The 27,143-nt window shown below is 35.3% G+C and overlaps 1 long non-coding RNA gene across 1 annotated transcript in view; it reads left to right on the plus strand.

Moving 5' to 3' along the window:
- The window catches only part of LOC131495100 (uncharacterized), a 189,927-nt gene that overhangs the window by 43,845 nt on the left and 118,939 nt on the right, over positions 1–27,143 (plus strand). The gene's annotated exons all lie outside the window — the stretch shown is intronic.

The raw sequence follows: 27,143 nt of genomic DNA on the forward strand, positions 1-27,143 counted from the left end.
CTGAGAGAGAGAGAGAGAGAGAGAGAGTACTCATGAGTGGGAGAGGAGCAGAGAGAGAGGAAGAGAGAGGGAGAGAGAGAATCCCAAGCAGTCCTCAAGCTTTCAGCATAGAACCTGAAGCAGGCCTCAATCTAATGAATTGTGAGATCATGACCTGAGCTGAAATCAACAGTTGAATGCTTAACCAGCAGAGCCATCCAGGTTCCCCTATAATAGAGCAATTATAGAAAACTGTCTAATAGAACACTTAATTATATAAAATTACTTGGAAAGAAAACGTATTACAGTATTATCTGGAAAATTTAAAGGGGCACCTGGGTAGCTCAGTTGGTAGCATCTGACTCTGGAGCGCCTCCCCTCCACCGCCCCAGTTGGGTTCTGTACTGACAGGGCGGAGCCTGCATGGTATTCTCTCTCTCCCTCTCTCTCTGCTCCTCCCACATTTGTTTGTACATGCTCTCTCTGTCTCTGAAAATAAACTTAAAAAAATGTAAATCACTTGCCTAGAAGATCCATGAGGCCAGGGACTCTGCTGGATCTATCTTTTGTTGTCAGTTCCTAAGCAGGGCCTAACATGTGGTGGGAGCTCACTAAGTATTTTAAAATATGTTAAATATATCCCTAAGCGTTTTGTTCTTTTTGATGTTATTATAAATGGATTCTTCTCTTAATTTCATTCTCAGGCTATTCATTGCTTATATACAGAAATATACTTGATTTTTGTATGTTGATCTTGTATGCTGATTTTCACTGTATCAATTAAAAAGTTTTCTCTTTATTCTTTCTTTTCATAGATCCTCTTTCCATAAGATAAAACTGTCATGAAAAATGTTTTAAATCCATAAAAAGTAATTCAAAAATTATTTATTAATGATAATACATTTCCTCTTAACACAGTTAAAAATGCAGAGAAGTTTAAGGGAAAACATAAAAATCAGCACCCATGTTTAATTGTGAGTCTACATGTATGTCTGTGGGCGTATGTGTATTGATGTGTATTTAATCACAGAAAGAGAGATTTTGTTTTACTAGGTGGACATTCTTTCCTTTTTGTGTAAATAAAATAATAATTTTACATCACTAATTTTAATGACTGCCTGCTAATCTGTATACTATAATTTATGTAATACAGTATAATTTATTTAATTAGTAGTTAAAATTGTTTGAAATTTATAGTCATTAGAAACGAGTCTAATGTGAGCATTCTCCAGGGCATAACTTTAAGATAATCTTGCATGGTGTCTCTAGGAGAGAATTCCCAGGAATGTGACTGCTGGTCCCAAGAAATGCTTAACACAACCCAGGGTCCTGTAGAACGTTTATAATATCCTTTCCCATTAATATTACATGAAAATTTTAATTGCTGCACTCCTTAACTAATACTGTTTCTTCTTCATTTTTTAAATCATTTCAAATGTATCTTAATCATTTACAGTCTCCTCACAGTTATCAAAGACACCCATCTACTCCATTCTCCTTAATTCAAAAGAGAAAGAAATGGAAAAACCAGACAGGTAATGATTTTCATAAAATTCAAGATGTTATCTTTAAACTACAAAACTCAGAATTTTAAGGGACATTCATGGTTCTTTTTCCACTTCAACTGTTAATGAGGAACTGTTTTCTACAGCAACCCTGACAGATAACTATCATCTCTTTAAGTGACTACCTCAACTGAAAGAAAACATGATTAACTTCAGGCAAATAATTAGATATTTTAAATCATTAAGACATTTTTTTCTTGTCTTGAGTGGAAAACCTATCCTTTTGAAGTTTCTACCAAACAGATCAGATTTGTTTCTGAGGCAAGAAACATTTTTGCTTTTTTCACATTAGAGGTCTTTATATGTGAGAAGACATTTGTCAGGTGTCTCATTAGTTACCTATTTCTGGATGGTTTCCGGTATAATTTAAAACTTAAATGATTCAGTTTTTGTGGACTGCAGTTTGGTAAATCACCCCAAACTCCGTTTTATTCATTTTGCTATGTGTTGTTGGTAGGTTTCAGAACTTGGATAGTTTCTATATGTAACCTGGATACATTTAAGTAAAATAAGTCAGCGTTTTAAAGAACCAAAACATTAAAAGATGAACCATTAAAATTTGGGGGGTAATCTATGTGCAGTTTGGGACAGAAAGCTGTTTTCCCCATCTGGTTTGGATTATGAGTAGCAAGTCCACAAAGTGAAGGTGCTCTCTCTCTGGGACAAACACTTCCAACTTGTATGCTGCCTTGCACATTAGGTGGTAAAATCTTAAATTTCTTATTTGTTTATATTTTAAAATGGATATGCAGAAAATCAGGTAAAAGTCATTCTCCAAAACTCTATTCTTTTCTTGAAAATATTTCACATTACTTAGGGATATGAATGAGTTCACTTAAAGTTTTCATTGGTTTTAACTTTTGTAATTTCATTGGCTTTGGTATATGGTTTGTTAATAATGAATAATATTAAGTTTATGTTCTAGGGTGATAAGATGGATAAAGAATAAATATATGCCTCCATTTCTATAAAAGCACTTTAAAGATTTTTAGTTTTGGGTCTTCAAAAAAATATATGAACTGTCAACACAAAATACATAAATATTTATAAATGCTTAGATTCTTCTTTTAAACTGTAATACTAGATTTAACCAGGATTGGATGAATAGTAAGTTGAACTATAATAGCCTGTGGCTTTTTGACCTGTGCCATATTGTAATTATTGCTTTTTGGCCAAGACTTCTCTACACCTTGTGGCCTCATTGAAACCTTTTTCCAGGGCTTGTTAAAGTTAAAAAATAGCCAATAAATATAGCACAAGGCAAATGTGAATGTTGTCATCCAAACTGGAGGCACTACCACCCTTCTACTCATTGTTCATTTACCTTTAAGTGTCTGCAATGGGCAGGTGATACTCTTTCTTTTTCATATGTGAATGATGAATATATTTCATACTATTTCACATTTTGACACTGCTCCTCATTACAGTTTTTCTTTTCATATTATGCAGTTGATGGGAAGTCAATTTTTCTGTATATGATAGATTCCATCATTTGCTCTGTAATGTATCTCTTGGCAGTGAATATATTACAATAGCACATCCCAGTGGTTTGAACAGAAGGAACTCAAGTTCTAATCTAGACCCAGTCTCTGTGTTTATCTGTTTCTCAAATGGACGTGCTACTTGTGAAAAATAAATGTTCCTAAAAAGTTCTTGCTTCTTTTGTTCCCTGTCCCAAACCCTAATGAAACTGGAGAGTAATTGTTTTTCTTACTAGTATTTAAATGTGTACTATTTGTGATAAATTTTCAATTTAATAACAGACATATAATATTAACATTTCACTATTCATTAATCTTACCAGACGGTGGTATGGATGGCAAACACCTGAATACTTTTTAAATATCATGAAGTATTTGGGCACAATTCCTTATAATTGGCCCTTTTGTTCCATGGCATGAAAAAGGCAAGGGAACAATAGGCTTGCCATAAAAGTGAAGATAATGACATGAACATTTGAGAATGAGCTTATATCTTGTTATTACAATAGATTGGACCAAAAATAACCAATTGCTTAGATAGTCTGAGCTTGGAGGATTCAGGCAAGACATGCTATTTCAGAATTACATGAACTTCTCAAATATTCATAGGGTGCTTGGTAACATACTGTTTTAAGGTGTGTCAGTCTATTGTAATCAACTTCTTAAGTCTAATGTAGATTAAGATTGTTTTATCTGCTAGAAAGTTTTATGTCAGTTTACTGAAAACAAATTAATCGGCTATTAATTGAGCATCTTCTGTTATTTTAAGATAAAAATCTTTGGTTTTTTTCTCATTAAAAAGTTTCTTGTTGGTTTTAAATTACTTTCTTAGATAAACATAATTATTTTAGCTTTCTTTCCTCATTCCCCTACTCTGCATGCATTACACTTCTATTAGAAGCATTCTTTTCCAGCTCCCATTCTTGAAACATACCAAGTAACAAAGGAAATGACACATAGATTGAAAAAAGAAAAGAAGCAGCAGCTTTGTCTTCAATGACATTAGAAATAGCTTTGTATCTGACTCTGTTTAAACTTTTTTTCTGAGATGACATGGTAACTTTCTCCCAGGTTTCTGTCACTTCTGCTTTGCCATCCAGTTCCCCGCCTTTGGATGCAAAATATTTACCAAAGAGTACTTTCCATGTCACCTGTCTTATCTACATTCTTTATCTTTGGGCTGATGAAATTGTTAGCAAGGTGAAGAAAGTTTTAAGTTGTTTTATGGTGACTGGTAGAAATTCCAGTGGATGACTAAGAAGTTGAAATCTTCCATATTACTCTATTTTGGCTGTATTTTGTCATCTTGTCCCTGTAAATTTTCTGAGGTTTTTAGGGATGCACCATTCCATTGTATCTAGTTAGCCACAGGAACTGATGCTACAATGGTATCCTTCTTTTTCTCCTTATATTTCTCCAATCTACTTCTAGCACAAGATTATTAATAAACATTAGAAATAATACCATCTTCAAAATATCATAGTACTCTGCTCCCCTATTCACTTCTTTGTTTTGTTTTATCTTGCTTAGTTTTATTTTTTTCTGGTCCTATCATTCCATTAGTAACTTTCAATTTTAAATCTTATATCTCTACGTATTAGGAAAATCAATGAAAAACGTCTATTACCTTTTCTTTACTAAGAATTATGATACCAGATAATCTTTAAACCTTAAGTATATTGAATTATGGTCAGTGTTTATAAATATTATTTTTGAATTCCTTATTTTTTATTTTGTATGAATTATTGGATACTTTCTAATGCATTTATTCTTTTCTACTTTTATTAGCTGTCCATCATAGCCTCTCTCTCTATAATTATTTGGAAGTTATTTTCACCGTATCAGCTAACTTCTTCAGAATGTGTTTTTGATATGACTCCATCCTGAGCAGGATCCCATTGTTTTTGTGTCATTGTTCTGTACATACTTGACGATTATAACTCTGTGATTCCAGAGTCTTGACAAAGCCATTGACTTTTTCATTCCATTTCATACAGAATTTGCAGCAACTGACTGCTTTCCATTGTATGACTACTCACAGTCATTAAACAGATTTCTTTCAGTGTGCCACTAAATTCGCTTTGAAATCTTCTCCCTAATTTAGTTTAACCTTAAAGTATATTGTGTTACTTAAAAACATTTTCATTTCCTCTATAATCCTAATAAAATATGACTAATAGCCCTTACATAAGTAATTTATATCATTGCACCTTGCTTTCTTCATGTATAAAATAAGGATTTGAAAAAATGGTTCCTACCACTAAAAGTACTTAACTTTTGGATCATATACAAAGGAGCCTTATTTGAGATTTGGCATGATTTATACACACTTCCATAATGGATTTACCAATTGTTTTTTAATAACAGCTTCATTGAAGTATGCTTTACATACCACAAAATTCAGTCATTTTTTAGTATATTCACAAAGTTGGTTGACCCTTATCACTAATTTTAGAACATTTTATCACCCCAAAAAGAACCTCCATTCCCATTGGCATTTGTTCTCCATTTTCCCTCCACTCCACTTCTCATAAGCACGAATATACTTTTTATGTCTATTGATTTGCTTATTCTGGACATTTCATATAAATTAATCTTGTAAAATGTGGTCTTTTATAATTGTCTTCATTTAGGTTATGTTTCCAAAGTTCATGCATTGTGTAGCATGTATCCGGATTTAATTCCTTTCAATGGTTGAATAGTATTCCACTGTAGGAGTATACCACACTTTGTTTATCCATTCATCTATGATTAGATATTAAGGTTATTTCCACTTTTCTGGCTATTATGAATATTACTGATCTGAACAATTATTTACACATTTTTGTGTGGATATATGTTTTCATTTCTCTTGGGTATATACCTAAGGATAGAATTATTGAGTCATAATGATAACTCTACATTTAACATTTTGAGAAATTACCAATACCTTGTGGTTTTGATTTGTATTTCCCTAATAACTAATGACGTTGAAAATTTTTCATATACTTGTTAGACATATGTATACTTTCTTTGGAGAAATATCTGTTCAGCTCCTGAGCCCAGTTTTTAAATTGGATTATCTTTATTGTTAAATTGTAGGAGTTCCTTATGTATTCTAGATGGAAGTTGCTTGCAGATATAATGATTGTAAATATTTTCTCCCATTATAAAGGTCTCCATTTCATTTTCTTATTGTGTCCTTTAAAGCACAGTTTTAAAAATATTGATGGATTCCAGGTTATTCATATTTTCTTTTGTCTGTTATGCTTTTAGGATGATTTCTAAGAACCCATTGCCTAAGGTAGCTTTACAAATATTTATACCTATGATTTCTTCTAAGAATTTTATAGATTGAGCTTTTACATTTATTTCTGTGATCCATTTTGAGTTAATTTTTGTATATAGTATGAAATAAAGGTCGAGCTTTGTTCTTTTTTTTGCATATAGGTATCTAGTGTCCCAGAACCATTTGTTGAAAAGTCTTTTCTAGTCTGACTGAATTGTTTTGACGCCCTTGTTTAAAATCAGTTGGCCATAGATGTATGGATTTATTTCTAGACTCAGTCCTATTCTACTGATCTATATATCTATTCTGCTGCCAGTCAAAATTGCCTTCATTACATTAGCTTTGAAATAAGTTTTAAAAAGAAGTACAATTCTTCCAAATTTGTTCTTATTTTTCAAGATTATTTTGGCTAGTCCAGGTCCAATAATTGCTTTCAAATGTGGTATATATGCTTAAGGATCATTAGTTCTTAAGAAGCATTCAGTTACCATCATTCTAAGTTGTGCCTTATGTTTTTTAAATTTGTATCTTCTGCAGTTATTGTCACCTTATTTCTAAGAGTACTAGAAACTCAAAAACTTTCCACATATGTGGGCAGAATGATTGTTAACTTGGCATCTCATACACAATATTGGTTTTATATTGTTAAAGATCTCCATGCTTGATTTGAGTTTTGAGAATTGCCTGAGAGAGCCACCAAGCATATGTAGCTATTTTAGATCATCCATAATAATGACCTAGGCTTTTCCATGTGGTGGAAATAAAGGGTAAGAAGTGAAACCAACTGGTTGCACTCTACTCAGTGATGGCTTACTAATGGTCTGGCCACAAACTTCCTGGTAAAACACTGTAAAAAATACCATCTCTCTCTCCCTGGCATGGAGAATTAAGTTATTATGAATGTTAATTATTGTTTCATTTTTCTTTTTAAGTTATATGAATTATATTTAAAATTTTACTTAAAATTGATGTTCATATTTACACTAGACCCATTAGACATACACTAGACTCACTGCCTTACCTAGTTGATCTGTCTGCAGGTGCCCAAATTTGAGAAACACTATCCTGGAGACTAAATAGAACATTTAACAAATACTAGATATTTCAAACTTTCCAGGAGAAATTGTGTGCCTCAGAAATCATGTGATATTTTACAAGTACTTAAAGACTATTTTTTGCAATTCATGGAGATAGAATGATCAAGGCAATGATAAGTATCCCAGGATAGCTCATATGTAGATTTATTTTGCCTTCTCTGGTGGTGTGATTGCTGGTAGAGGACTTTTACTATCTTTAACAATACAGAATTGATTTTCTAAATGAAATGCATCACAGAAAAAGTGTCTAGTGAATAATTTTAATAACAATTTATGAAGCTATCGTGGGACAAGCAGTCCTCTAACACATATTTGCCCTTGAGATTCAGAAGAAATCATATCTCCAGTGCTCATAATAAGGAGCTAATTTAACTGAGTTCAAGTTAGCTGTGAACAAATGGATTAACAAGCACCTTATTAAAATTTTAATTTACATTTCATTTATCACATTTAATAGAATCAACTTTGTTGTTTCCAGGTGGGGGAAAGCATTAATTTCCAAGCACAACTTTAGGTACCATTATTTTCAAATGTTTTTATTGTTGGTTTTCATAGTTACCATAATTACATACCTTGTGTAGCATGGAAATATAAGATGCATAGCATAAAATTTTGCTCTTAAAGAGCATTTAATTATTCAACAAATTAAAAGCATTTATGTTTGTATAGCTTATGAATTTTCTTGCCACCATAAGAATGTTTAATTAAGGGAATTTAAGATCTTTGCTTTTTTTCAGGATATCATTTAGGTGGTTAGGTATTTCTGTATCTGGAAAAATATTCTGGATTCTCACTGATAATATTTTGACTTAGGTCTTTATTACTTACGCTGCTTATTTTTTCCTTTGTCTCTGAAGTATTTCTGCTCATTGCATATGACAATATTATAATTGTATTTGTTAACTAAGATTTATGCATTTACTGGAAGAAATTGCTATGTAATGAAAATTATATATGATAGTATTTTCTGTAATACCAGTGAACAAGGGACTGATGAAAAAAATGTTAACTTTAGCAAAGAAAAAGAAACATTGAAGTCATTATGCATATTAAAACCCTTTTACTTGAAGTCTTACCCCTGAAACAAATCTGTTGATTACCTGAATAGGATTGAAAGGATATTCTTACCTTTTACTTTTTGATCTGTGTTTAAAATTGACATATAATTATAATGCTTGAACTCTACTGGTTCCTATGAAATAATTGATGGCTTTGATCCATTTTTTTTAATGCCAATCTAAGGACTTGATATACTTGAAGGCACACTTTAATCACCTTATAGATTTCTGAATAAGAAAAAATAAGTACATATTGAAGGGCCTGTATTCTGTTTTCTGAATTAGTATCCTGTCAAGATATTTTTCAGATTATATCATCAAAATAGGAAAAAGTAACATTCCTTAAAGTGAGACAAGTGATCTAATTTTAATGACAGCTACTGTTAATGTCAGGCACCCAGATATAGTTTATAATGCTTAGTAATTACAGCAATCTTTTTTCTCTTTTACTAATTATTTCAAGAAAAAGAAGTAAAAGCTTTAAGAATGGGCACAAAAGGCAGCTATATTGGATCTTTTTTTGTAAAGCAAATAGCTTTCAAATCATTCCATTAGCTGTCATCAGAGTACAAAAAGAATTAATCAAAAATGACACCAATTTTAAGGGCCTGCCAAAATCTCATGAGAAAAACAATCCCATCATAGAAAGAGAGAAATTAAGAGTACTGTCCCTGGTTCCAGAAAAGGATTTCACTTTTTTTCCCTCTGTGCAACCACATGCGTATTATAGAGGATTCTATGTAAAATATATGTTTTAAATTCTTCTAGTGCATTTATTATAAAGAATTAATTTGTCTAATCAATACATTCCTATATATCTTGTTTTTATCTGAGTTATTCTTTTTTTCAAACAATTAGTATATTTATTAGCTTATTTCTCAATGTTGACTATTTTAGCATAAAATTAGAATTTTTAGGATCATGTATAAAAATTGTGTAGAATCACAACAGACAAAGCATATATTACCTGAAAACTAAAATAAGATAAAGTAGGGAAGGATGGAAAAGGTCTTTTGTTGAGTCTAAACAGAAATATCCTAGAATTTCTAACTTAATATCATATAGTTGTTTTTGAGTACCTACTGAAATAACGACTTCATATTTTCTTTTTTTTAATTTTTAATGTTTATTTTTGAGAGAGAGAGAGAGAGAGACCGACAGACAGACAGAGTGTGACTTGGGCAAGGGCAAAGAGAGAGAGAGAGAGGGAGACACAGAATCCAAAGCAGGCTTCAGGCTCCCAGCTGTCAGCACAGAGCCCGATGCAGGGCTTGAACTCACAAACTGCAGGATCATGACCTGAGCTGAGGTCAGACACTTAACCAACTGCGCCTCCCAGGTGCCTCAACTTCGTGTTTTCAGCTTACATGATCTTGTTTGTTAAAATTTGGTAATTGATAATCCTGAGATATGCATAGGGGTAAATACTAGTTCTATGCAAGAGTTAACCAAGGCTCAGAGTTATAAGATTGCCCAGATAAGTGGGGAAATCAATTTTAGAACCCGGGTCTCTAACTACTTCTTCAGTGCTCTTGCACTACTTTATAGCGTATAGCCTATTATGATCTGTGCAAGCATCATGGGCTTTGAACTTTAGTAGGAAATAAGAAGCGAGAAACACATTAAAGCTAATTTCTTCTTTCCAATTGTTTGTTTGAGATACACCAGTGATCAAAAGAAAGTTCCTGTTTTTGTGAATTTTTAAAAAGATGTTTATTTATTTGTTTATTTCGAGAGAGAAGAGAGAGTGAGCAGGGGAGAGTCAGAGAGAGAGGAGAGAGAGAATCTCAAGCAGGTTCCATGCTGTTAGCTCAGAGCCTGATGCAGGGCTCAATCTCATGAACCCTGAGCCCCAATCAAGAGTTGGATGCCAAACCATCTGAGCCACCCAGGCTCCCCTGTGAAATTTATATTATAGTAGAAGAAGACAGAAAATAAACAATATAATAAATGAATAAATGGAAGAGTGAATAATAAATAAATGAGTAAATAAATAAATATATGCATTTGTTAGACAATATTAAGTTCTACAAAACAAAGAGAATTAGGACATGGGGGATTGGGAGTGCTGGAGTGGAAGAATGGGAAGAGATTACCCTTATTGGAATTTCTTTCTTTTTTTTTTTTTAAGTTTATTTATTTAATTTTGAGGTGGGGGGAGAGAGAGAGGGAGAGAGGGAATGCCAGGCAGGCTCTTCACTATCAGTGCAGAACCTGAGACAGGGCTCTATCTCATGAACCCCGTGAAATCATGACCTTAGTCGAAATCAAGAATGCGGTGCTCAACTGACTGAGCCACCCAGCACCCCTCTTTCTTCTTTTGTGTAGAAAAGTGCATCAATGTCTGCATGCCTTATTATCATAAATATAAATTATAACAACTTAAAGATAAATTATATAAATATAAATTATATGTATGTACATATGGGTGTGTATACACACAAATTGACCCTCATTCAGAGATTCTGCATTTGTGAATTCACCAACTTGCTAAAATTTATTTGTAATCCCAAATCAATATTCATGTCACTTAATTGGTCACTTACAGAAATGCATATATTCAGAGGAGCAAAAGATTGAGTTACTTGCTATACATGTTCCCACTTGAGGTTACAAAACAACAATGTCCTTTCCATGGTATATTTAGTGCCACATTCTTCAAAACTTTGTTCTTTTTGCTGATCATTTTTCTGTTTAAAATACCCCCCAAACATACTGATGAAATTTTATTTGTTATTCCTAAATGCAAGAGGCTATGATATGCTTTGTAGGGAAAATAAGTGTGCTAGATTAGCTTCATTCATGAATGAGTCATAGTGTAGTGGGCTGTAAGTTCAATGTTAATGAAACAACAATATGTATTAAATAAAGTGTATTTAAACTTAAATACACATTAAACAAGGTTATGTATTGATAGCTTGAGAAAATGTGACCAGAGGTTGGCAGAAACCTAATCTTGTGTTTTCCCTGGGGACACTGCCTTAGTAACTGCTAATTCATAGTTTGCAGTGACTTTATGGAACGTAATGACCGCAAATAACAAGAAGTAACTGTATAAGTTCATAAGGCATTTAATATATATTAAAATTACATCTTCAATTGCAAATATTTCTAAAATTTTCACCAACAAGCCTAATTATTCCCCATAGTTATATTTGCTAGATATATACTTTAAGTTTAGTATTATTGTACATGATATAAAACTTAGAAAGCACTTTCTTGGGGAATTACTGGGTGATTCTGTTTGGGATTTCTCAATCTGATGTTGTTTCATGAGAAATTGTTTTGGCACTCCTTGGATATGTCTTAGTATCTAGGATCTTGCCAGTTGATAATGTAGTTCATTTCAATATGCTTTTTATATTATTATGCTCGTTTTTATATTTTTCTTCCCAATTTTCTCTCCATGCTTTAGCATAGGTATTTTCTATTAACGTAAATTCCAGTTTACTAATCTTCTCTTATGCTGTATCTAGCCTATTGTTAACTTATTTCCTGAGTTCATAATTTCAGTTTTAATATTTTACTTTTGTAGAATTTCCACTTGTTTTTTTAATAGATACTAGTTCTTTATTTTAATGGATTTTGTAATGAGGTTTTGAATCTGCAAAATTAAACTCAGAATTGACTATGGGGTAGAAAGTTAAATTGCTCTGCCTAATATAGGACATGGCCTAGGAACAGAGAGGTAGAGAAATAAGAGAGCAACTTGAGGGCAAGAGTATGCTCTGAGGAATATGGTAAAGGAGGGGAGTCTGTGCAGAAAGGGGACAGTGAGAAATGCTATGATATAACCATACACCCTTCCCTCACTGTCATGCACACACATGCACACACATGTACAACTCCCCCCCCTTCTCCAGCCCCCACACACCCCATATACACACACTACTTGGTACCTTCATAAGACTGCTGCTCATACATCCTCTTGTAAATTACTTTGGAGGAAATCAAGAAAAAAAAGCAAAACAGCTAAGTTTTACCTCTAGAGCAGTGAGATCAGAACAACTGAAGAACATGAAATACAGGTAAGATTAAGTCCAGCAGGGCCAGGAACTCAGAGCCAGGAATTTCCATGAAAACCTAATCTGCTAAGAATTCACATAAATTGTATGTAAAGCTTTGGACTTCCTTCGTAATATGGGATAAGGCTCGCTAAGCTGTCAGAATTACAAGTAATTGAAGCAAAGGGTGGGTTTGTAGGAGTTTGTCCAGGAAGACTATAAGAATGAGAATTACTCCAAGGAGCCAAGGATGGATCCATGAGAAACAAAAATATCTTGAGGGAAGACACTCACGATGGTCAGAGGGTAACAAGATAGGTGGTGTCTGAAAGTCAAAGCAGCAGACTGTGTTAGAGAGAAGGGGATAGTAAACACGTTTAGTTATCAAGTAAGATAAGACTGAATAAATAGCTTTTCTTTTGGTCACTTAAATGGCATATATCTTCAGCAAGAGCAATCTGAGTGAGTAGTTCTGGCACCAGAAGCCAGAAAGTAGTAGGCTGAAACATCATCTGTAAATAATCAATATATGTGGCAAGCACTTACTCCTTTTCCAAGAAGCTTTGCGGTAAAGTAAGGAGGCAAAGAGAATAATAGGTAGAGGAGGACTGTGAAGTGCTCTTAGAAAATGTGCTGAGGAGAAAGGGCCACAAGAGAGGGAGAAATTAAATACACACCAGAATACTCCTTGGTAAGTGTGTGTGTCACAGTCTCTGATTATCTAATGAAATCTTTTCATTTTGAAAAAATGCATAGCACATGTATTTACTAAAGTTTGCATGCCATTTGAGGGAATTACTGGTGTCCTAAAAAGCTAATTGTTTCTAGGTTCAAAGCCTTTGTACCAAAGAGAGAGGAAATGAATGATGGGCTAAGGTTCTTTAGAGAAAGAGAGGGGCCAGGATCCAGGACAAGGATGAGACATGCTATCTTGGGATTGAAGGAAGTGTTATCATAATTATTTCTCTTAAAACAGTAAGTGTTTTGGAGACAATGAAGAGAATAGCCTTTACCATATACAAATTGACTTTCTGAGTAGTTCAGCAAGACTCTAAATCTACTGCATAGGTGGAGGGATGAGGCATTGATCTGGACTTTCTTCCAATCAAAAAAGCATAGGGTTTAGAACTCCCCACACCTCTCATCTATCAGGTCACGTTTCCAGTCAGAGATAGTCAGCTGTCTCTCTGTGCTTTGAGACTAGTCTATATCTGCCTCCAGCATATCAGTGGGGGTCACATTTGGTCTTTACAAGTTATTTATTTGTATCCTGGCCTTGTACAAATAAAGAAGCAGTGGATTAAATTTGCCACATTTTATTGTAATTATTTGCTTATATCTAGAAAATAGCTGACAGCAGAGATCTATGTCATAGTTTTTTCTCAGCTGCTAAATGTGTACTAAATACATGAGTTAAATTATTATTATTTTTTAAGTTAATGTATTTATTTTAAGAGAGACAAAGACAGTGTGAGTGGGGGAGGGGCAGAGAGAGAGACAGAGACAGAGAATACAAAGAAGGCTCCACACACTGTCAATGCAGAGCCAGATACAGGTCCCAAACCCATGAAACCATGAGATCATGACCCAAGCCAAACCCTAGAGTTGGATGCTCAAACGACTGAGCCACCCAGACTCCCTGAGTGAAATTATTTTTTAAGTTGCCATGTGGTGAACACAATGAGAAATCTGTCACATACGTAAATGATTTCTAGAAAACTCAACAAAACAGACTCTTAGTAACCATCATCAGTTGAAACTTAATGCTTTCTCTTGAGTATTACCTCTGTGAAAATGTGAACAAGATTATAGACTGGTTAATCCCCTGAAACTGAATCCACACTTTACTAGGTATGATTTGTAATAATTAATAAAAGTGCTAATAACAATAATTACCATCTTAAATGCTAACCATGTGTCAGGTGACACTTATGTATGTATAATATATATATTTTTCTGTACATTTCTATGTATATATCATCTCCCCCCCCACCCCTCTCACATAGTAACTATGCAAGGCAGGCTTTGTCTTCTCTTTTTTAGGGGATAGAAAACAGGTTGCAGAAGAGTGTGTAGCTTGTTTAAAGTTGAAAGTGGCAGAGCAGTAAAGGACGAAAACCCTGATCTTCTTTGCAGATTCTGTTCCTGTAACTCCAACAAAACATGCTAAAGGATCAAAGTGCCTTTTCTGATTGGTGCCTGACTCAGAGAAAACTATTATCATTCTAGAGAAATATCTTTCCTATCAGTTTTATAATACATTCTTATAGAGTTAGAAGAGCCTGAGTCAGTACACTGTTCACCTTGATTCCCACAGACCCCCTTTCCTTTGGACATATGATGTACATTTTAATATGATTTTTGTCAAGTTGTCCTGTTAAGAGACCCACCCCAATTAAAATGTTATCCAAAAACTGTCGTAGTTTCCCTTGACTATTTGACTCTGCCAAACCTGTGATGCATCTGAGATTGTATTCTACTCAGAAGCTAACAATTTAGCCAGTAGCAGTTTCATATAAGCTGGCAGAAGACATGAGACTCCTAAGTTAGAGACAAAGACCTTTATTACTCATGGCACAATGAACAGCAGGAACACTGCTGTGTATTTGTATCAGTTTTCCTTGTCCCCTAATTCCGTGGGTGCAATGGGCCCAGACAGATGATTGTACAAGCAGTATGTGTTACAGGAGACCCAGAGAGGAACTCTGAGTTTAGGGAAACTGATTCTTCATAATGGGCAGTCTAATGGACCCTACACTCTGGAGGGAGACATATTTCTATCTTTCAAGCCTGTAAACAACACTGTCTTTTGCTCTAAAGGGGGACACACTATCTTTCAAGGCTGTGTGTTATACAAACATCTGAAAAAAATAGTCTGCAACAAAGGGTAGTTAGTGACTCAAAAAAAAGGGCAATTAATGCCTCACTTCACAAGACATGCAGAAATGTAGGAAACCCATTGAGAATTATCTTCCAACAGACTCTGAAAATTCATTTCTCTTTGCAAACATTGGACATTTTGCTGGGAGCTTTTCCCATTTTAATTACTTGGTATACTATGCCACTTAAGTCAGCATTCTTGCTTAGAAACACACATTTTGATCTTATTATGCTGTGGGTATGATTATCATGTGAATCATAAATGATGGTATGATATGATCACCACCTTAAAGTAGGAGAAACTCTTATTTCTCTTCAATTACATATAATTACCCTTGGAAAATTGTATTGAAAGACTAATTTTATATTGATGTGTCACTTAATTACACATCAGTAATGACATGAAGAATTCAAAATGTTCTGTAAATTTCCTCCAAAAAAAGAAATTAATGAAGGAAAGGCATGTCTCACTCCAGTATTACCAGAATCAAGAGTTTGTGGATCATCAAGTTTCTTATGCGTAAACTCAGGTTGCCTTGCTCAAACTGAGTAACAGAGCTTTGCAAAAGCTCCCAGTTTCTCACTTGGGAGGGTTGTGGGAGCCCTAAGGGTCTGTTGATCATCCTGTTTCAGGACCTTCTTAGATGTGTTACCGGAAGCTCTTTTCTTCCTAGAAGGGAGCTCCAGGGATTCAGCTCGCTTTATTCCTTTCTTGGTTCCTGTGTGCTCATCCATTCAATTCCTTGACTTTTTTTTTTTCCTCTCTCTCTCTCCCTTTCTTTGTTCCTCCCCTCCCTGCCCTCCCTCTCTTCCCCTCCCTCCCTCCCTCCCTTCCATTCTTTCTCTCTTAATTCAAGCCTAATTGCAGACTGTAAAGCAATCTCCCTCACTTTCCTTTTCCTAGCTACTTTGGAAAACAAGCACAGGGATGGTTTTCTATTGGAGGATTTTAACAATAATCACTATGAAGAAAGCAACTGAGATTAACTAAGTAATTCAAATAAGGAAATGACAAAATTGCACATATCAGACGGAGTTCTTGGTGGGTAAGAATTCTTCAAAGTTTCCCCATTTCCTACAGGATAAAGTCCAAACACCTTAGCCATACAAGTCAGCCTATCATCTATCCTGACTTCTCTTTCTAACCTCGTATCACTTGTCACTTGTGCTGTTGCATTTGCCACGCTGTTTCTGGTTGGGGTCTCCCCTGTATTTGTGCTTCTCCATTTTTATGAGATGGCTTTTCCTGTCGTGTTTACCTTACTTATTTTTATTCTTCTTTTAAGGCTCCATATTCATCATAAGTTTTCTGAATTGATCTCCAGGAAGTTTTCTCTGACTATAAGGGATGCACCTATAATATACCATGTATATCTTTATATTGCGATTGGCCCAATTAAAAGTATTATAATATATAAATATAAAATATATTCTTCAAATATACATATGTGTGTATATATATGTGTGTGTGTATATATGTATGTATGTGTTTGTGTGTGTGTGTGTGTGTGTGTGTGTGTGTGTGTGTATCCTGCTCCTAAGCTGTGGGTCAGTGAGGACAAGTATTTCCCCAGGACACATGGTAGATATTCAATTATTGTCAAATAAACGAGTAAATACTTCTTTCCAGGATCATGTCTGCTGGTACCAGTCTCACACTGTATATTCTTCTAATCCAAGCAATTCATTTGCCATCCCTCACTTCTTCTGTGCTTTCACTAATGCTCTTCCCTTGTCAGAATGGCAGTCTCTAACTCAAGCTCCACTTCCTCCATTAAGCCTTAGCTGACAAACTGCCCCCTCTACCACTGATTGAATGAAAGGATGCTCCAGCTAAATCTACATAGATACTTCTTTTTTTCTCTACATAGATACTTCTATTGTCACACTTAAAACATTTTTAGCATATTATTTTTTATGTCTTTGCCTCACAACTAAGTCGTAAGCCTTTGAGGATGAGAAGGTTTGGTAATTATTCTTGTCAGCCTAGAACCTATCATAAGGACTGCCCCTTGATCATTTGTTGAATGAATAAATTGATTAGTCAATAAATGGTGACTCTTTACCTATAACATCTAACTTCCTAGCTGATTCAGTAATGAAAGATCATGGCTTGTGCTATCCACTTTTGTAATGCTGAGGGTAGCATTCATCAAAATCAATTTTTATCTTTGACTTCTCTTCTTAGCTAAAACTATAATAAAAAGCAGACTCTACATCTCTTTTATCTCAGATGGAACATTTGAATTTCTGAAGACCTCTTGAATAGTTAACTCCTAATTATCCTGGCTTTTATCCAGCCAACAGATTATAATCTCTACTGTATATAGTTTTTTGTTTGTTTGTTTGTTTGTTTGAGAAGAGCATTTGAGGAAACTTTCCTAAACATTTGGCAAGAACAATTCATCCAAGAGTAACTACACAAACACTTTCTGAATGGCCACTCTTCCTGGCAAGACCTCTTAAATAGAAATCAAATAGAGAGATAAGATAGACTGGATAAAAGCAGAGTAGCAATTGCATTTGAGTCATTTCTCACGATATGCTTGGTTTTCTTACTATTTAGGAAGGCAATGGAAGAAAGTGTGGCATTATGTATTTGTTTAAAAGGCAAAAGCAAATGGTATGTTCTGGCTATGTTTTAGGAAACAAAGAAAACAATATTCAGTTAACAGCCACTTTGACAAAATTTTTAGAAAACCAAAAGTTGGAAGAGATACAATATGTAGTACTCATAAGTTAGACTTGTAGATCTGATGGCTATCTGCCTGTATATAGAGTAATCATTCAATATAAACTTGTGTCTGCAAAACATAATTCTAGATATTATAGTGGGCAGAAAACTGAAGAAAGTATGCCCTCTGCATTTCAGAAACTATTATATTTTTAGGGGAGAAGGGTGAGAGGAGCTTTCTTTTCAGTTTTAAAGGGATTAATTTAGAGCTGAGACCAAGGCTTTTTTTTTAATAATATGACAGATTTCACACATGGATAAAGAATATCCAATCATAACTAAATGCATCAAGTAATTACTTGCTCTATAGTTAGTTCTGGCCACCAGACTTGCTTCATGTATGGGTCACAATGTAATGGTTGGGAAAGGCTGAACTGAGACAAATGGGCACCCAGAGGACTTACTCAAACCAATCTTATTTAAATAATTGTTCAACATTTGTTCACAAGAAATACTGAAGAAGATGCTAAAGAAATGCATCTGTGGAGAGAAATCTAGAGAAGTATTTAGCATTTCTTCTTCTTTTCTCCAGCAAATCAGCTCTGGCTGAATTGTGTCCCCAACTCAGTCAACAAGTCAGATTTTTAAGGAGATTAGTGGCTACCATTTATTCCTTGAGCATGCTTCTCATTGGGGTAGGCTGCAGAGAAACCATTTCCAATAACAGAAACTTAGCAAAGTATTATCTTGCAAACACATATGGTACTTTTGCTCAAATTCTTAGTAAATCACTTTTTCCCTTAATTCTGTATTTCCAAAAAATGTTTTATTTTCCCTTATAAATCTTGAACAGGGGGCACCTGGGTAGCTGAGCTAAGTGTCCAACTCTTGATTTCTGTTCAGGTCATAATCTCAGGACATGTGAGATCAGCCCTGCATCAGGCTCCTCACAGCATGGAGTCTCTGTTTGTTACAAGTCTTGTTTTGTTGTGTTCCTGCTGTTGTATACTTGTGTTAGAGTGTGTAATTATCCACAGGAGTATATTTTAATAGAGTCTTATTTTGAAAATAAAAAGTGGCTGAAATTTTAATCTATTAAGCAAACATGTCAGTAGAGTGGAACACCCGACATTGCTTAGTTACTCTTCACTTTTCGTCAGCAGCCAAGATTTTAGAACTAATAGAGGTCTTCATGAAGCTTCACATATTGTCATGAAACAGGGATAGGTTTTGGGTAAATCTCTACCATTATAGCTATAGCTATATTCATATCTACATTGAATTACTTTAGGAACATGGCCTGGGCTAAGTGTTTATAGGTTCATTCTATCTATCTATCTATCTATCTATCTATCTATCTATCTATCATCTGTAATATCTCCATTTTACAGTTAAGAAATTTAAACTCAGAATTAGTAAGTAGCATTTAGTGAGTAGAATAGCCAAAATTAAAGTGAATTCTCTTTCAATTAAAAACAATAACTCCTTTCTCCCTTCACCCATTAAAGCATATGCCACAAAATACTAATTGGTAAAAAAAAATAATATGAATTTTAAAATTGCCATTTTTGAGGATATATCTCAGTGATTTGTTATAAAATTTGAAGGGAGATGAAACCCTCCTTTAAAACAATCTTGATACCACCCTCCTCTCTCATCATACTTGACTCCATCATTTGAGGTACTAAGTGGCACCGAATAGCAGGGAGAGGGGAAAGGAATCCTACTGTCTCCAAAAGGCACATTATAATTATTTCATTTTTATTTTTTTAATTTACAACCAAGTTAGTTAGCATATTGTGCAACAATGATTTCAGGAGTAGATTCCTTAATGCCCTTTACCCATTTAGCCCATCCCCCCCTCCCACAACCCCTCCAGTAACCCTCAGTTCTCCATATTTAAGAGTCTCTTATGTTTTGTCTCTCTCCCTGTTTTTATATTATTTTTGCTTCCCTTCCCTTGTGTTAATTTGTTCTGTGTTTTAAAGTCCTCATATGAGTGAAGTCCTGTGATATTTGTCTTTCTCTGACTGACTAATTTTGCTTAGCATAATACCCTCTAGTTCCAACCACATAGTTGCAAATGGCAACATTTCATTCTTTTTGATTGCTGAGTAATACTGCGTTGTGTGTGTGTGTGTGTGTGTGTGTGTGTGTGTGTGTGTATTACATCTTCTTTATCCATTCATCCACCAATGGACATTTGGGCTTTTTCCATACTTAGGCTATTGTTGATAGTGCTGCTATAAACATTGGGGTGCATGTGCCCCTTCAAAACAGCACACCTGTATCCCTTGGATAAATACCTAGTAGTGCAATTTCTGAGTCATAGGGTAGTTCTGTTTCCATCTTGTTTTCCAGAGTGGCTGCACCAGTTTGCATTCCCACCAGCAGCGCAAAAGAGATCCTCTTTCTCTGCTTCCTCGCCAACAACTGTTGTTGCCTGAGTTGTTAATGTTAGCCATTCTGACAAGTGTGAGGTGGTATCTCATTGTGGTTTTGATTTGTATTTCCCCGATGATGAGTGATGTTGGGCATTTTTTCATGTGTCGTTGGCCATCTGGATGTCTTCTTTGGAGAAGTGTCTACTCATGTCTTCTGCCCATTTCCTCACTGGATTATTTGTTTTTTGGATGTTGAGCTTGATAAATTCTTTATAGATTTTGGTTACTAACCCTTTATCTGATATGTCATTTGTAAATATCTTCTCCCATTCTTTTGGTTGCCTTTTAGTTTTGCTGCTTGTTTCTTTTGCTGGGAAGAAGCTTTTTATTTTGATGAGGTCCCAATAGTTCATTTTTGCTTTTGTTTTCCTTGCCTCCAGAGACATGTTGAGTAAGAAGTTGCTGTGGCCAAGATGAAAGAGGTTTTTTGCCTGCTTTCTCCTCTAGGATTTTGATGGCTTCCTGTCTTACATTTAGGTTCCAAAAGGCACATTACTGAACTAAAAGGGATTAGTGAAGTAATGGGGAGAATCCTTCTTTAAATCTTCCATGGACATGATTGGTTACTTTCATTTTACAAATAAGATAATGTTAAGTGTCACTTAAGAAGTTTCTGAAAGTCTAGACCAGGTAAGAGGCAAAAGAAAAAGAAAGAATTGTAGGGTATGTTTGCTGGTATAACAACGGTATAAGGGGGGATCTGACCTGAGAGGTAAGTCTCTCTGTCTAAGAAATCTTCAGTGGGTCTTGAACTGGGGAAACATCAGAAGACATGAAGCCAAAGAATTATGCCTTGTCTTTGAGAGCTGTACCTAGGACTATCTGTCTTGTAATAAAGAAATATTGGACACTTGGAGACTAAGAATTTTCAAAATTAAATATAAGTTATCTGAAGCAAGTTGGATTATAAAATTGGATTATAACAGCCACTCCTAATAAAGACATATCTTCTCTGTAATTTCTTGGAGAATAGCCTCAGTAGTCAGGTGGAGAGATGTAGCCATCAGTTCATAATTCGTTCATTCTACAAATATGTAACAGGTTCCTACTTGACACCAGACACTATAGTAAAACTAGGAGATTCAGCAGTAATATGACATTTTTGACCACTGACCTCATGGATGTTCTCCTTTGAGGCTAGGGTTGATTTCGTATTTTCTCTGCACTATTTGAAATTTCCATCCACCAGAACTCTTTTTAGTGTGTCTTTCCCTACCCCACCCCTGCCTTTGTCTTTACTCCTAAGTATCTACTTTAGTTTGAACCTGTAGGAATCTCAGTACTTCCAAATCTTACTGATTTTAGATGTGAGGAAAACCATAACAATTACTGGACCAGGTGGCACAAGGCCACCATTTCCTCATGAAAAAAATTAAAAACACTCACACTCTGACATTCTTATGAGTGTGTACAAATAATCTAACTTTATAGATGGAAAAATGTAGTTGAGAAAATCAAAACATGCAGCCAACAGTTCTCTGTGTGCATACAGATGGACTAATGGCCTACAGATTAAGGACTAATCTTTTTTTTTTGTTTTTTTAAAAATGTTTATTCATTTTTTTGAGGGAGAGAGAGAGAGAGTGAGCAGGGGAGGGGCAGAGAGAGAGGGAGACACAGAATCTGAAGCAGGCTCCAGGCTCTGAGCTGTCAGTACAGAGCTTGACACGGAGCTCTAACCCAAGAACCTTGAGATCATCACCTGAACCGAAGTCGGACGCTTAACCGACTGAGCCACCCAGGCGCCCCTAAGGACTAATCTTTAAAAGAAAAATAATACTAAAAAGAGGTTAGAGTGGGAGAGAGCCAAAGCATAAGAGACTCTTAAAAACTGAGAACAGACTGAGGGTTGATGGGGGGTGGGAGGGAGGGGAGGGTGGGTGATGGGTATTGAGGAGGGCACCTTTTGGGATGAGCACTGGGTGTTGTATGGAAACCAATTTGACAATAAATTTAATATATTGAAAAAAATAAAATAAAAAAAAGAAAAATAGTACTAAGGGCTAAATACTAGAGCGCGCATCTTATAATAGGTTTTAAAGAACATCAAGGTTGGAAACAGAGAAATCTGAACCAGGGTTACATCACTTTTGAATATAGGCTGGCAACAAAATGGTAGCCAGGCATTCCAGCAAACGTGGGGGGCTAGGATGAAATAACAAGTCAATAGAATGTGGAGAAACTAAGGAAGGTAACTAAGGAAGGTAAAAAGATGGTAAAATGTTAAGCTGAGGTCAGTCATAATAACTGGAATTTCTCTCTGAAAGACAAATGACATAAATCAGGCTAACTACTGACCCTGAGTTTTTAGAGTTTTATCTGGTTTAAAATTGTGACCCAGGTCTTAGCTTTAGCGATTATACTCTAGCCTCTTAATACAGTGTTTAGCTTGGCTGCCTAACAAATACCATACGCTAGGTACTTAAATGACATTTTTTCTCATAGTTCTCAAGGCTGGGAAGTCCAAGACCAAGGTATGGGGCCCATTCAATTCCTCCATGAGGGCTCCATTCTTGGCATGCAAGTTGCTGCCATCTTCTGTGTTCTCATATGGCTGAGTGAGTGAGAGAGAGAGAGAGAGAGAGGAGTGCAAACTCTCAGGTATCTTTTTATAGGGCATTAATCCCATCATGAAGGCTCCCTCCTCATGACCTCATCTAATCCTAATTACCTCTCAAAGGCCCCATCTCCATATGTAACAATGGGAGTTAGGGCTTCAACATATGAATTTGGTGGGAAGTGGTGCACAGTTCAATTCACAGCATTCTACCCCTGGTCCTCCAAAATTCATGTCCCTATCACATACAAACTATTCATTCCATCCTAATATCCCCCCAAATCTTAACTTATTCCAGCATCAGCTCCAGAATCTAAAGTCCAGAGTCTCATCTAAATATAACCTAAATTAGATGTGAATGAGACTTCAGGTATGATTCACCTTGAGCCTAAATTCTTCTCCGACTGTGAATCTGTAAAACCAGACTAGTTATGTGCCTTTACAATACAATGGTGAGACAGGCATAGGATAAACATTCTCATTCCAAAAGGGAGAATAGGAAAGAAGGGAAGGATGACCGGTGCTGAACAAGTCCCAAACCTAGCAAGGCAAGTTCCATCAGATCTTAAGGCTTGAGAATTATCCTCTTTGGTTTGATGCTCTGCCTTCTGGATCCACTGGGGTGAAGGTCCATAGCAACCAGTCAAATTAATTCACTCATCTGCCTCACCCATGTCCATGTCCTTTGGAAATGTACAGCCCTCTCCAAGATGTTTGTGAATTTTTTAGGCTTAGGTTCTCACAGAGTCTGACTGTGACACTATCAGACTGTAAGAAACTGGCCATTGCACATTGCATGCACGGGCATGTTGAACTGTACTGAAGGTTTTTGGAAGTATTTTAAGGAACCCGTGCAACAAATATAAAAACATGAAATTGAACACTAGTCATTCTATTCTTAAAGTATTCTTTAGCCATCCCGTTTCAGGCGGATTTCCACTGGCTGATTTCTGGCACTGTCCCCACTTCCACATATCATCCTACTTGTTGGTCCTTCATCTTCTCTGTTCTCCCCCCTTTCCTTTCAAGAAGAAAACAAAACACTCTCCTTGTAACCTGCATTTGCCTTTCTTATCTTGTATACTGTCGACATTGTCTCCCATGCTTCCAGTTTTCACCCTCTGCTTCAGATAGCTCATCAAATTATTTTCTCAGAAACACTCCCTGCCTAGGAAGAATTATGGTGCCAACAGTTAAGATACGTACAATATTTTGATGAATTACATGTGATTCTTTTATATAATATGAAAAACTAGAGAAAAGCACAATGAAGAAAGATCATTTCTGATTCCATTTCCAGATAGATTATGACGTGTTAACAAACCTGCATTGTTCATTCTCTCTTTTTTTTGTAGTTTATTTTACACATTTATATATGCAGATATAACAAAATGGAGTAATACTTGGCAAATTAACTGATCATGTGTTTTACTCACTTAATGTAACAGCTGTTTTTCAATGCCATTAGATGTGTTTGTAATCACTATTTGACTATTTAGTATTTAACCATAAGAATGTAGCACACTAATTGGTCCTCTACTATTGCACGTGCATGTTTGTTTCTACATTTGTGCTAATATAGGCAGCACTTTGAAACACATTCTCAAATGTATGCCTTTGCTCTACATATAGCCACAATGATTTTTAAAGATAAATTCCTGGAAGGGAGATAGCTACATCAAAGGATATTTGTTGCTGCCTTGAATAGTGATGCTAAAGGCTTTTCAGGCAGCCCAGCCGGAGATAACCCACCTTATGTTTAATGGGGCCGTGTCCTCTAAGCAGAACGGGGCTCCAGTGGGTCTCTTGCAGAGTGAATCGGAGTCAAGAGTTATTTATTGTGGTCAAACGAGGTTAGAACTTCAAAGTGAATCCTGTTTTTTTGATGACCTAGGGACTGGGACAAGGCATTTTTTTCATGCATGTCTACCACTCACAATGTATATAAATTCCCATAGAGACATACACTGCTTCTCCCACCCCATGTCAAAATGCACACACTCATACACACATACAGGGTGGTTCACGTTGGACACTACAGTGACTACAGAAGATGCTGTTGTTGCTTTTAAGCAGTTTGAAGAACTCTTCAGTTTATTTATTTTTATTTTTTTAATGTTTATTTATTTATTTATTTATTTATTTATTTATTTATTTAAAGATAGAGTGCAAGCAGAGGAAGAACAGAGGGAAAGAAAGAGAGAGAGAGAGAGAGAGAGAGAGAGAGAGAGAGAATCTCTAGCAGGCTCCATGCTGTCAGCACAGAGCCCAAGACAGGGCTTGAACTCACAAACTGTGAGATCATGACCTGAGCTGAAATCAAGAGTTGGACACTTAACCGACTGAGCCACCCAGGCATCCTAAGAACTCTTTTAACGTTTAATTTTATTTTAAAATACGCTTTTTCTTTCTGAACATTTTTGAATTGTGCAAAAATCACCCTTTCTTCCAATGACAAATTTAAAAGTGAATTTACACGTCAAAACGTAGAGGTGTTTGCGTGAAGTGGTACTAGACAATTGTTATCAGTGCAGTATCTGTAAGTATCCTCTCAGATGAGTAAATATTCCCTGTTGTGTCAAGTGCCTTGTAGTTGCATTACATCCTCCCTCCCATTAAAGTACCACTTAGTACAATGGGGTGCAATTAAGCCAATAGAGCGTTGGTGATCTGAACGGTAGCTCACTTCCAAAGTGCTTCATTTACTCCTGTGTGTTAATAATGGATGGTTTCCCCCTGTTATGTTATCATGGGTTACTCAATAGTAAGAAAATATTTCAGGTCTAGACTAAGTAGTATAAAAATTACTATGTTTCATTAGCATATTTTTAATTCAACTTTTCTGCAAACAGAGCCTTCATTTGTCATAATCTTTTCTAAGGACTAATGTAACAATATTATCCTTATGTAGTAGATTTTAATATTTTTGGGGGGGGGAATTATTTCTGGATGTTGCCATGAATGTATTTTATTCTTCTCTTGTGTTTTGTCTTTCAGCTTGAACCATAAATTCATACAGAAGCAGCTGTTTCTACCTTAAGTATAGCCCAAATATATTGTTGATGCTCAGACATATTAAGTAATGATTATAACAATAAAAATTTAGTCCCATGGGAACATTATTAAATTTTCCTCTCTCTTAGATTACATGTCACGCTCTTGGTAATATGTGATAGCTGGGTGATTTATGTGTTCTCAAAATTTTAAAATATTTCACTATCTGACTTTATAGCTTTTTTTTTTTTTGCTAGGTTTTCAGTACTTTCTAACCTGAGAGATTTAATTTCTTCAATTTTTCTACCTAAAGATTGATATGAAATGCTTTTCAATATCTTAGCCATTTTCTAGTTATAATAAATTTTATGCCCCTCTTGGCTTATTAGGTCTATTTTTTCTCAATTATCTTGGCCTCAGTACAGAGTATTTATAAATTCCATCTTGTTGCTTTATTCTTGTAGCTAGCACTTTATCCTGCTTTATCCTTTTCCTTTAAATTTAAATTAATGCTATGTAGTCTTACTTTTAACTTTATTTTTAGGACCTTTAAATCAGGAAATTTTTGTTTACTTTTCTTGAACTTCTATCAACTGTCCTTTTTGCTTTGTAATAGAAACTGTACATAATGCTCCTTAAAGTTTTACCCTTAAGATAGAATTCAGAATACTTTAGTCATTTCTCAAACTTTGGTCTTTAATATAACCCTTCTCTGGACTGCCAGATTTTCTGATGCTTCTCCTTTATATTTACATATTTAGAACCTTCTTAAGTTTTGCAAGACGTAATCTGTGTTAAAAAACAACAGGCCCAAAATGGAGTTGCTTATGCTAAGTGCCATGTCACCAAACTAAGACTTAATTACAGTTTCAGATCTCCCAGAAATAAAATCTTTAAAAAAAATTTTTTTAACATTTATTCATTATTGAGAGGTGGAGAGAGACAGAGCATGAGTGAGGGAAGGGCAGAGAGAGGGAGACAGAATCTGAAGCAGGCTCAGGCTCTGAGCTGTCAGCACAGACCCTGATGCAGGGCTCCAACTCACAGACCATGAGATCATGACCTGAGCTGAAGTCGGATGCCTAACCAACTGAGCCACCCAGGCGCCACCAGAAATAAAATCTTTAGTCAATCAAGAAATA

This window comes from Neofelis nebulosa, chromosome 14 (assembly GCF_028018385.1).
Source record: "Neofelis nebulosa isolate mNeoNeb1 chromosome 14, mNeoNeb1.pri, whole genome shotgun sequence".
Classification (NCBI taxonomy): Eukaryota; Metazoa; Chordata; class Mammalia; order Carnivora; family Felidae; genus Neofelis; species Neofelis nebulosa.